Source organism: Oncorhynchus gorbuscha, linkage group LG13 (genome assembly GCF_021184085.1).
Source record: "Oncorhynchus gorbuscha isolate QuinsamMale2020 ecotype Even-year linkage group LG13, OgorEven_v1.0, whole genome shotgun sequence".
Lineage (NCBI taxonomy): Eukaryota > Metazoa > Chordata > Actinopteri > Salmoniformes > Salmonidae > Oncorhynchus > Oncorhynchus gorbuscha.
In genome coordinates this window covers 50584489-50596499 of record NC_060185.1, presented here as the reverse complement: position 1 = coordinate 50596499, position 12011 = coordinate 50584489, and the positions used below count along the sequence as shown (strand labels likewise).

Genomic DNA, 12011 nt, shown 5'->3' with positions numbered 1-12011 from the left:
AGCCGCAATCCCAAATAATACAAACCCCAATACGAAATACAACATATAAACCCATGTCACACCCTGGCCTACCCAAACAAATAACAAAAACACAAAATACAATGACCAAGGCGTGACACACTCCACAAAACACATTTCCATTGCCTCAAAGTCAGTGAGATTTACACCACTCCAGCCAATGCTTTGCATTGCACATGGTGAACTTAGACCCTGCCATGGAAACCCATTTCATGAAGCTCCCAATGAACAGTCCTTGTGCTAATGTTGCTTCCAGAGGCAGTTTGGAACTCAGTGGTAAGTGTTGCAACCAAGAACAGACGACCACTTCACAGCTGAGCCATTGTCGCGCTTAGACATTTCCACTTCACAAGACCAGCCCTTACAGTTGACAGGGGCAGCAATAGTAGAGCAGAAATTTGACAAACTGACTTGTTGGAAAGGTGGCATCATTTTACATTTTTGTCATTTAGTAGACACTCTTATCCAGAGCAACTTACAGTAGTGATTCCATCCATTTCCATACTGGTCCTCCATGGGACTTGTACCCACAACACTGGCATTGCAAGCACCATGCTCTACCATTTGAGCTACACAGGGAATCCTATGAGGGTGCCAAGTTGAAAGTCACTGAACTCTTCAGTACGGGCCATTCTACTGAAAATGTTTGTCTATGGAGAGCCAAATCCACTCATTTGAAGGGGTGTCCACATGACACAATGTGTAGAATGCTAAGTAAGTACGTAGAGTGACTAAATTCATCTTACATCTTTTGTTTCTCAGTGAGAGATGATACAGTCAGTTTTAAGTTGAGTTTACGAGCCACAGATTGAAGTGTGTGCTTATATTTTTGCCACTGTTAACACTGCTGTAAAGGTTAAAGTGGCCCTCGGGAGGGAGAGATGCTTGCCCAGTGTGTTTGGGAGGTTGCCACTAGACTAGTGCCTGTGGATGGCTCCATAGAGAGGGAGAAATAGAGAAGGGGGAGGGAGGGTGCGAGACCGAGAGAGGGAGGGAGAGAGAATGAAAGAGGGGCAGGCACAGAGACAGAGACAGAGAAAGAGCGAGACAATAGAGGAATGTGTGAGCCTCCTCTCTGACACCTAAGTGCCCATCAGTTGTAGCCTCTTCTCCTGCAGGGCCCTAATACAGACCCGGGGAGCATCGCGGTTGCAGCAGTTGCCTGTGACTCATCCTTCACAGGGCCCAGGGCCTGTCGTCTGTTGACGGGTAGAGCAACATTGGAGCTGGATTCTCCATGTCTCTGATCCAGGTGACTGGGCCCAGAAGGCTGTTCTCCGCTGCTCCCCTGTTCTCCACCTCTCAGCCAATGATCAGGTTAAGAATGGAAATGGCGTGGGCTGCTGTACAATAGCTGTGGGTCCTCGAGAGGAGCTGTGGGTCCTCGAGAGGAGTCATTGTGATTCGGCTGCATAGCAGGGTTAACAATGTACAAGTACAGTTAGCGCCCCATGAGCTCAACCTGCGAATTCATGTTGTTTTGGTGTCACAGACTGCAGATATGCAGATTGGTACAAACCCACTAGTTGGGAGGCAAAGCAGCTCAAAGTGGCTGACCCTGACCACAAATTGCTTCTTTAATAGGAAAGCTGGTGATACACCTGATGTCAGAATGTGGCGCGCTGACAACAAGGAGGAGGAATAGCAGGTCTGGGATAGAACAGGGACAGGAGGACACAGGTGAGTGAGAACTGAGCGCAGTATTTCAGGGCTTTCTCCCTGGGCCTCGCTGAGTGTAATCTGCTCGACAGATAGCAGAACACTGGGAGGACAATAAAGTTGACACCCTGAACAGTCAGCTAGATGATGGACTGTGGGGCCGCCGTCACATCAGACAGGGAGGACCCTGTGTGCTGATGCGTTTGATTAACTCTGTGGACGTGGGAGGTTATTTTCCACTGTGCACTCAGGTGTGTTATTAACATTGTGCAGTCCACTCTGATTGGCGGCGGATGGGTGTCGACAGGTGGCGCGTGTATTCACACGCGTGTGCGTGCGTGCCCGTGTGTGTGTGCGCGGGAGTTAATAGCTGCTTGTGTGTTCGTGCTTATCTTATCAACTGTGTCCTTGTTCATGCATGACTGACGCCCTATGTCTACATCATAATTGGAAGGTTCTGCATCCTCCTCTTCCTTTAACACAGAGACACAGAAAGGCCATCAGGGACAGAAATTCACTGATTGCGCGCAAACGCATTTGTACACACACGTACACGTATAGGCACACACTGCCTGGTGGGGTGTTGAGTAAGCTTGCCATTAGGCGGTGGGAAATTAAATGGAAAATAAAAGCAGTATGCCCACCTCTCAACCGTGGCGAGCCGAGCCCCCATGCCTTGCAGGCAGATACAATGCCTGCAAAAGTATTCATCCATCTTGGTGTTTTTCCTATTTTGTTGCATTATAACCTGTAATTTAAATAGATTTAAATTTTAAAATGTAAATTTAATTTAAAATTTAATTTGGATTTCATGTAATGGACATACACAAAATAGTCCAAATTACTTGTTTTTAAAAATTCTACAACATTTTTAAACGGAAAAGTCGTGCGTGCATATGTATTCACCCCCTTTGCTATGAAGCCCCTAAATAAGATCTGGTGCAACCAAATACCTTAGGAAGTCACATAATTAGTTAAATAAATTCCACCTGTGTGCAATCTAAGCGTCACATGATCTGTCACAATCTCAGTATATATACACCTGTTCTGAAAGGCCCCAGAGTCTGCAACAACACTAAGCAAGGGGCACCACCAAGCAAGCGGCACCATGAAGACCAACGAGCTCTCCAAACAGGTCAGGGACAAAGTTGTGGAGAAGTACAGGTCAGGGTTGGGTTATAAAAAAATATCGGAAACTTTGAACATCCCACAGAACACCATTAAATCCATTATTAAAAAATGGAAAGGATATGGCACCACAACAAACCTGCCAAGAGAGGGCCGCCCACCAGAACTCACGGACCAGGCAAGGAGGGCATTAATCAGAGAGGCAACAAAGAGACCAAAGATAACCCCGAAGGAGCTGCAAAGCTCCACATTCGAGATTGGAGTATCTGTCCATAGGACCACTTTAAGCCGTACACTCCACAGAGCTGGGCTTTACGGAAGAGTTGCCAGAAAAAAAGTCATTGCTTAAAGAATATAATAAGACAACACATTTGGTGTTCGCCAAAAGGCATGTGGGAGACTCACCAAACATATGGAAGAAGGTACTCACTCAGGTCAGATGAGACTTAAATTGAGCTTTTTGGCCATCAAGGAAAGCGCTATGTCTGGCGCAAACCCTTCACCTTTCATCACCCCGAGATAACCATCATGATCAGCATCATGATGTGGGGATTATTTCCATCGACAGGGACTGGGAAACTGGTCAGAATTGAAGGAATGATGGATGGCATTAAATACAGGTACAGTGCCTTGCGAAAGTATTCGGCCCCCTTGAACTTTGCGACCTTTTGCCACATTTCAGGCTTCAAACATAAAGATATAAAACTGTATTTTTTTGTGACTAATCAACAACAAGTGGGACACAATCATCAAGTGGAACGACATTTATTGGATATTTCAAACTTTTTTAACATTTCAAAAACTGAAAAATTGGGCGTAAATTCTTGAGAGAAACCTGTTTCAGTCTTCCAGAGATTTGAGACTCTGGACGGAGGTTCACCTTCCAGCAGGACAATGACATTAAACATACTGCTAAAGCAACACTCGAGTGGTTTAAGGGGAAACATTTAAATGTATTAGAATGGCCTAGTCAAAGCCCAGATCTCAATCCAATTGAAAATCTTTGGTATGACTTCAAGATTGCTGTACACCACTGGAACCCATCCAACTTTAAGGAGCTGGAGAAGTGTTGCCTTGAAGAATGGGCAAAATTCACAGTGGCTAGATGTACCAAACTTATAGAGACATACCCCAAAATACTTGCAGCTGTAATTGCTGCAAAAAGGTGGCTCTACAAAGTATTGACTTTGGGGGGTGAATACAGTCGTGGCCAAATGTTTTGAGAATGACACAAATATACATTTTCACTAAGGCTGCTGCCTCAGTTTGTATGATGGCAATTTGCATATACTCCAGAATGTTATGAAGGGTGATCAGATGAATTGCAATTAATTGCAAAGTCCCTCTTTGCCATGCAAATGAACTGAATCCCCCCAAAAACGGGGACTGAATCCCCCCACTGCATTTCAGCCCTGCCACAAAAGGACCAGCTGACATCATGTCAGCGATTCTCTCGTTAACACAGGTGTGAGTGTTGACAAGGACAAGGCTGGAGATCACTCTGTCATGCTGATTGAGTTTGAATAACAAAGACTGTAAGCTTCAAAAGGTGGGTGGTGCTTGGAATCATTGTTCTTCCTCTGTCAAAAATGGTTACCTGCAAGGAAACACGTGCCGTCATCATTGCTTTGCACAAAAAGGGCTTCACAGGCAAGGATATTGCTGCCAGTAAGATTGCACCCAAATCAACCATTTATTGGATCATCAAGAACTTCAAGGAGAGCAGCTCATTTGTTGTGAAGAAGGCTTCAAGGTGCCCAAGAAAGTCCAGCAAGCGCCAGGACTGTCTCATAAAGCTGATTCAGTTGTGGGATCGGGGTACCCTCCAGGTTCCCTCGGAGAGTTCATCAATGAGCTTGATGCCTTGATAAGCTCCTTTCCTGAGGACGGCTCACCTCTCACAGTTCTGGGCGACTTTAACCTCCCCACGTCTACCTTTGACTCTTTCCTCTCTGCCTCCTTCTTTCCACTCCTCTCCTCTTTTGACCTCACCCTCTCACCTTCCCCCCCCCTACTCACAAGGCAGGCAATACGCTCGACCTCATCTTTACTAGATGCTGTTCTTCCACTAACCTCACTGCAACTCCCCTCCAAGTCTCCGACCACTGCCTTGTATCCTTTTCCCTCTCGCTCTCATCCAACACCTCCCACACTGCCCCTACTCGGATGGTATCGCGCCGTCCCAACCTTCGCTCTCTCTCCCCCGCTACTCTCTCCTCTTCCATCCTATCATCTCTTCCCTCCGCTCAAACCTTCTCCCACCTATCTCCTGATTCTGCCTCCTCAACCCTCCTCTCCTCCCTTTCTGCATCCTTTGACTCTCTATGTCCCCTATCCTCCAGGCCGGCTCGGTCCTCCCCTCCCGCCCCGTGGCTCGACGACTCATTGCGAGCTCACAGAACAGGGCTCCGGGCAGCCGAGCGGAAATGGAGGAAAACTCGCCTCCCTGCGGACCTGGCATCCTTTCACTCCCTCCTCTCTACATTTTCCTCCTCTGTCTCTGCTGCTAAAGCCACTTTCTACCACGCTAAATTCCAAGCATCTGCCTCTAACCCTAGGAAGCTCTTTGCCACCTTCTCCTCCCTCCTGAATCCTCCGCCCCCTCCCCCCTCCTCCCTCTCTGCAGATGACTTCGTCAACCATTTTGAAAAGAAGGTCGACGACATCCGATCCTCGTTTGCTAAGTCAAACGACACCGCTGGTTCTGCTCACACTGCCCTACCCTGTGCTCTGACCTCTTTCTCCCCTCTCTCTCCAGATGAAATCTCGCGTCTTGTGACGGCCGGCCGCCCAACAACCTGCCCGCTTGACCCTATCCCCTCCTCTCTTCTCCAGACCATTTCCGGAGACCTTCTCCCTTACCTCACCTCGCTCATCAACTCATCCCTGACCGTTGGCTACGTCCCTTCCGTCTTCAAGAGAGCGAGAGTTGCACCCCTTCTGAAAAAACCTACACTCGATCCCTCCGATGTCAACAATTACAGACCAGTATCCCTTCTTTCTTTTCTCTCCAAAACTCTTGAACGTGCCGTCCTTGGCCAGCTCTCCCGCTATCTCTCTCTGAATGACCTTCTTGATCCAAATCAGTCAGGTTTCAAGACTAGTCATTCAACTGAGACTGCTCTCCTCTGTATCACGGAGGCGCTCCGCACTGCTAAAGCTAACTCTCTCTCCTCTGCTCTCATCCTTCTAGATCTATCGGCTGCCTTCGATACTGTGAACCATCAGATACTCCTCTCCACCCTCTCCGAGTTGGGCATCTCCGGCGCGGCCCACGCTGGATTGCGTCCTACCTGACAGGTCGCTCCTACCAGGTGGCGTGGCGAGAATCTGTCTCCTCACCACGCGCTCTCACCACTGGTGTCCCCCAGGGCTCTGTTCTTGGCCCTCTCCTATTCTCGCTATACACCAAGTCACTTGGCTCTGTCATAACCTCACATGGTCTCTCTTATCATTGCTATGCAGATGACACACAATTAATCTTCTCCTTTCCCCCTTCTGATGACCAGGTGGCGAATCGCATCTCTGCATGTCTGGCAGACATATCAGTGTGGATGACGGATCACCACCTCAAGCTGAACCTCGGCAAGACGGAGCTGCTCTTCCTCCCGGGGAAGGACTGCCCGTTCCATGATCTCGCCATCACGGTCGACAACTCCATTGTGTCCTCCTCCCAGAGCGCCAAGAACCTTGGCGTGATCCTGGACAACACCCTGTCGTTCTCTACTAACATCAAGGCGGTGGCCCGTTCCTGTAGGTTCATGCTCTACAACATCCGCAGAGTACGACCCTGCCTCACACAGGAAGCGGCGCAGGTCCTAATCCAGGCACTTGTCATCTCCCGTCTGGATTACTGCAACTCGCTGTTGGCTGGGCTCCCTGCCTGTGCCATTAAACCCCTTCAACTCATCCAGAACGCCGCAGCCCGTCTGGTGTTCAACCTTCCCAAGTTCTCTCACGTCACCCCGCTCCTCCGTTCTCTCCACTGGCTTCCAGTTGAAGCTCGCATCCGCTACAAGACCATGGTGCTTGCCTACGGAGCTGTGAGGGGAACGGCACCTCAGTACCTCCAGGCTCTGATCAGGCCCTACACCCAAACAAGGGCACTGCGTTCATCCACCTCTGGCCTGCTCGCCTCCCTACCACTGAGGAAGTACAGCTCCCGCTCAGCCCAGTCAAAACTGTTCGCTGCCCTGGCCCCCCCAATGGTGGAACAAACTCCCTCACGACGCCAGGACAGCGGAGTCAATCACCACCTTCCGGAGACACCTGAAACCCCACCTCTTTAAGGAATACCTAGGATAGGTTAAGTAATCCCTCTCACCCCACCCCCCCTAAGTTTTAGATGCACTATTGTTAAGTGACTGTCCCACTGGATGTCATAAGGTGAATGCACCAATTTGTAAGTCGCTCTGGATAAGAGCGTCTGCTAAATGACTTAAATGTAATGTAAATGTAAATGTACCACCTGTACAGAGCTTGCTCAGGAATGGCAGCAGGCAGGTGTGAGTGCATCAGCACGCACAGTGAGGTGAAGACTTTTGGAGGATTGCCTGGTCAAGAAGGGCAGGGAAGAAGCCACTTCACTCCAGGAAAAACATCAGGGACAGACTGATATTCTGCAAAAGGTACAGGGATTGGACTGCTGAGGACTGGGGTAAAGTCATTTTCTCTAAAGAATCCCCTTTCCGATTGTTTGGGGCATCCGGAAAAAAAGCTTGTCCAGAGAAGACCAGGTGAGTGCTACCATCAGTCCTGTGTCGTGCCAACAGTAAAGCATCCTGAGACTATTCATGTGTGGGGTTGCTTCTCAGCCAAGGGAGTGGGCTCACTAACAATTTTGCCTAAGAACACAGCAATGAATAAAGAATGGTACCAACACATCCTCCTAAAGCAACTTCTCCCAACCACCCAGGAACAGTTTGGTGACGAACAATGCCTTTTCCAGCATGATGGAGCACCTTGCCATAAGGCAAAATTGATAACTAAGTGGCTCGGGGAACAAAACATCGATATTTTGGGTCCATGGCCAAGAAACTCCCCAGACCTTAATCCCATTGAGAACTTGTGGTCAATCCTCAAGAGGCGGGCGGACAAACAAAACCCCACAAATTCTGACAAACTCCAAGCATTGATTATGCAAGAATGGGCTGCCATCAGTCAGGATGTGGCCCAGAAGTTAATTGACAGACTGCCAGGGCAGATTGCAGAGGTCTTGAAAAAGAAGGGTCAACACTGCAAATATTGACCGCATCAATTTCATGTCAATAAAAGCCTTTGACAATTATGAAATGCTTGTAATTATGCTTCAGTATTCCACAGTATTCCAAAGCAAACGTTGTGGAACTTAATATTTGTGTCATTCTCAAACATTTTGGCCACGACTATAGTTTCGCACACTCAAGTTTTCTGTTTTTTTTTGTCTTATATTTTGTTTATTTCATAAGAAAAAAATATTTTGCATCTTCATAGTGGTAGACGTAAGACAATAAAATAGGAAAAATGCCAAGGGAGTGAATACTATGCCTAGCGGTTAAGAGCGTTGGGTCTGTAACTAGAAGGTTGCTGGTTCGAATCCCTGAGCTAACGAGGTGAAAAAAATCTGTCACTTAACCCTAACTGCTCCTGTAACTCTGGATAAGAGTGTCTGCATAAAATTTGATTTCCTGTATTACTGACCTGTTTTACAGTATGTGTTACTTACAGTACAATGAAATCGAGCTTCCACTCTAAATGACCCGCTGATGAGAGGAGGCAAATTCTCCTGCTGTACCAGGTCTCCCGAGAAAAAAAATGTAACCTCAAGTGACTATTCTGGTTGAATGAAGGCTAAATTAAATAATCTGATCTCGAGAATAATAGTTATTACATAAGGAATAACCCCCCCCCACCCCCCATCCCACTCCTAATTTCCTTAATTTTGTGACTAGAGTCAAATACTTTCTGTGGCACACATCAGAGTCAAATACTTTCTATAGAAATGAATAATGAATGTGTGTGTGTGTGTTATATTAGACATAGAGGAGGGAGTAGAATGTTGGCAGGCAATAAACATTTCAGAACAACAATAGCTGAATTATTATCCTTACACTTTCAAAAATACTAGTCGAATAATACATGGGAGAGATTACGAATTTTGGCAAAGATATTTATTTATAGACTAATACAAAATCAGTAGCGGATTTAAGTACGGACGACATGGGCAGCCGCCCTGGGCGGCATCTTGCCGGAGGCGGCTCGGGGCGCCCCGGGCGCGGGCGCTGAAGCGGGGGTTCGCCCAGGACGCCATACAAGCTAGAACCGCCACATACACTTGAAACAAATAGCCAAACCGAAAACTTTTCTGCTACTAAAAAGGTGGGGGGGGGGGGACCAAACGTCAAGAAAACTGTAGGCTTTTACACCACTGTTTCTCATTACTGCATGTCAGAGGCATGAAAAATAAATGACTGGACTTGAAAACGGGTGGTATATCATACGCTCCAAAGCGCGATGTGATTTGCCGAGATTGAGATGAGTGGCCGAAACCCAGGACGCAAATGAATTCTGTCCTAATGACGATCGCCACATTTCATTAGACTGTTTGGTGTTTTGTGTATCCGATGTCTCTTTCCGTGCACACCTTTGTTTGGAGGCTTGAAATATGTTGCAAGTGGATGAACGTGCGTGGGTAGCCTAGTAGAGGAGCCTTTTGAAGTAATTGCCAATCAGATGAAAACATGACTGGTTGCGTTTATGCCACAATAAAATATAATACATTTTAAAAGTCAAATGACACATTTTACCACGAGTCCCACAAAGACGCAATTGAATTAATATGGATTATAAATATAATTAGATAATTAGGCCCCATTAGGCAGGATTAGGCAGCCGTCTAGAGCGGCAGTTTGACGAGGGCGGCATTTTCCGAGCTAAACTGACCAAAACGCACCTCCAACAACACATACCTGACATTATTCTGCCCCAAAACAATGGTAAAGTATCTCACCCAGTGGCATTAGGGCAATATACTAGGTGAGCGCTGATGCCGCCCCATGATAAGCAGTGCTCACTTTGCCAAAGGCAGAGGTACAAAATATTTAGCTTGTCCATGCCCAGCGCGCCTCTCCAGGGTGCTGTTGGAGAGACTCAGCGCTGCGGCGCTCCACCAACGCTCCATCAAATTAATTTAACATAAACTATGTAGCCTACGGTATAAATACTATTGCCCCATGAGGTTTTTATGTAGTCCACAGACTGGAGACAAAATGTATTACAATGTCATGAGATAGGCACCTTTTTAATTAATGAGGAGAGAGAGTGCGTGAAGGAGAAAGTAATCTGAAAAGACAAACGGGCAGGCATCTTTGGAGCGGCGGCGGCGTAATCAAACAGAGCTCGACAGCAAATGGTGCTGAAAGTAATTCATTTAAACAATTGTCTTCGTTTTAATTCGACTTCGCTAACAAAAAGAGGGCTTTGTTGGAGCGTATTTCTTCCTATAAAAAAATAACAAGAGGTAGGCCTACCTGTTTAACAGACGCAATTATGCTATCCATTTATTTGTCAGTATAGCCAAATCCCCTAATACTGTCACCATCCATAAATAACAAGTATCTAGATAATATAAAAACGTTCTATAACAATGCTCACACAAGACATGACTCTTATGCATATGGAGATATTTCGATTATGACATTCTGAAGCTGAGCTGTGGGACTTGAATATTCGAGGAGACAAAACATTGGCATTGCTATTATGTCCCTATTAATTGAGCTTTTCACTTTCTGAAAAGAGAAGATGTTTAAACCCAGGCAGCTTTTAATGAATCACTTCTGTTGTTGGGTTAAGCAACGGAGGAGTAGCCAGCAGTTAAAGCATGCATTTTTCTGCGTTGTTCGAGCCTCTGTCTGGGTGGAATGGTAACGTTTGAAATTTCCATGCTTAGATTCACAAGGATGTCTAATATTACATTTTCAAACAGCAACCGTTTCGTTGCAAACAAGAAACTGGTTTGGCATTGGAGAAATATGTCAAGAACGCCTATTTCTCTCTCCATTCATCCCTAAAACTTCTGTTTTCATTATTCACCTTTCTTTTTAGACTTTTTCAGAGCGACATGGTTCTGTTTATTGCAAGCTGTTTTTGCCAATCAACGAACAAAGTTAATTGAATTGAAACGTTGGTGATTTTATCAGTGTAATCAGATAGAATATATTTAGGATATGTTATATAGCGTACTAAATCGATGTGTTAAAACGTTTATTTAATCTGCAGCATATAGGTTTATGAATTGGGCTACGATTATGTTCTGTTCTGCCTATTAGCTGAGAAAAAAAATGGCGCAAGGCCAAACCTATTATAGACGGCTGCTGTACACTATTCTACTTTAGCCGGGTAGGAGGGGGGTGGAATATTTTTGTCTCGCCTTGGGCAGCGGACCATACAGGGCCGCTCTGCTGCGGATACATTTTTTTGGTACACGCACGTGCACACACAGGAGGTCCGGTACCGGGAAGAAATTACATATACCTTCACCCCTGCATAGACTGATTGATTGGGATATATCAGTGTTATGATCTTAGTGATCAGCAGTGTTTCACTGCAGTATTAAAATGTTGCAGACTAATATGAAGGACCCAAGCCTTAATGTTAGACCTTCACCACAACACGGGTTAGTAGGAAGAACCCAAGCCAACTTTAGCTCCTGCATTGCCACACCATTCTTAGGTGGAATAACCCAAGCTAACGTTAGCCCCATGTTTCTTTATCTCTCTCTCTCTGTCTCTCTCTCTCTCTCCCTCTGTCTCTCTCTCTGTCTCTCTCTCGTCTCTCTGTCTCTCTCTCTCTCTGTCTCTCTCTCTCAATTCAATTCAAGGGTTTTATTGGCATGGGAAACATGTGTTAACATTGCCAAAGCAAGTGTGGTAGATAATCTCTCTCTCTCGCTCTCTCTCAATATTCGGTTTTCACGTTGCGATGACAATACAGAGTCTCACTAGCCACCCTTTCCTCAATGAAGTCACAAGAGTGTTTGGAATAGAGACTCCAAGGCACAGAGATGGGGGAATAGTTGGTATAGATTGTAAACACTGTGGAGCAGGGTCAGAGGGCTGCTAAGGCTGATGGGTAGTGATGACAGATCCACCAAGTGGCGGTTCATGTTCACTGGATTGCCATTCAGCGTATTCCAAATACTTTTAGGTAACACCTATCACAACAGAGCC

General features: G+C 46.3%; 1 protein-coding gene across 1 annotated transcript in view; it reads left to right on the top strand.

Annotated features, from left to right (window-relative positions):
- grik4 (glutamate receptor, ionotropic, kainate 4) overlaps nucleotides 1–12011 on the top strand; it is a 475420-nt gene that overhangs the window by 277315 nt on the left and 186094 nt on the right. The gene's annotated exons all lie outside the window — the stretch shown is intronic.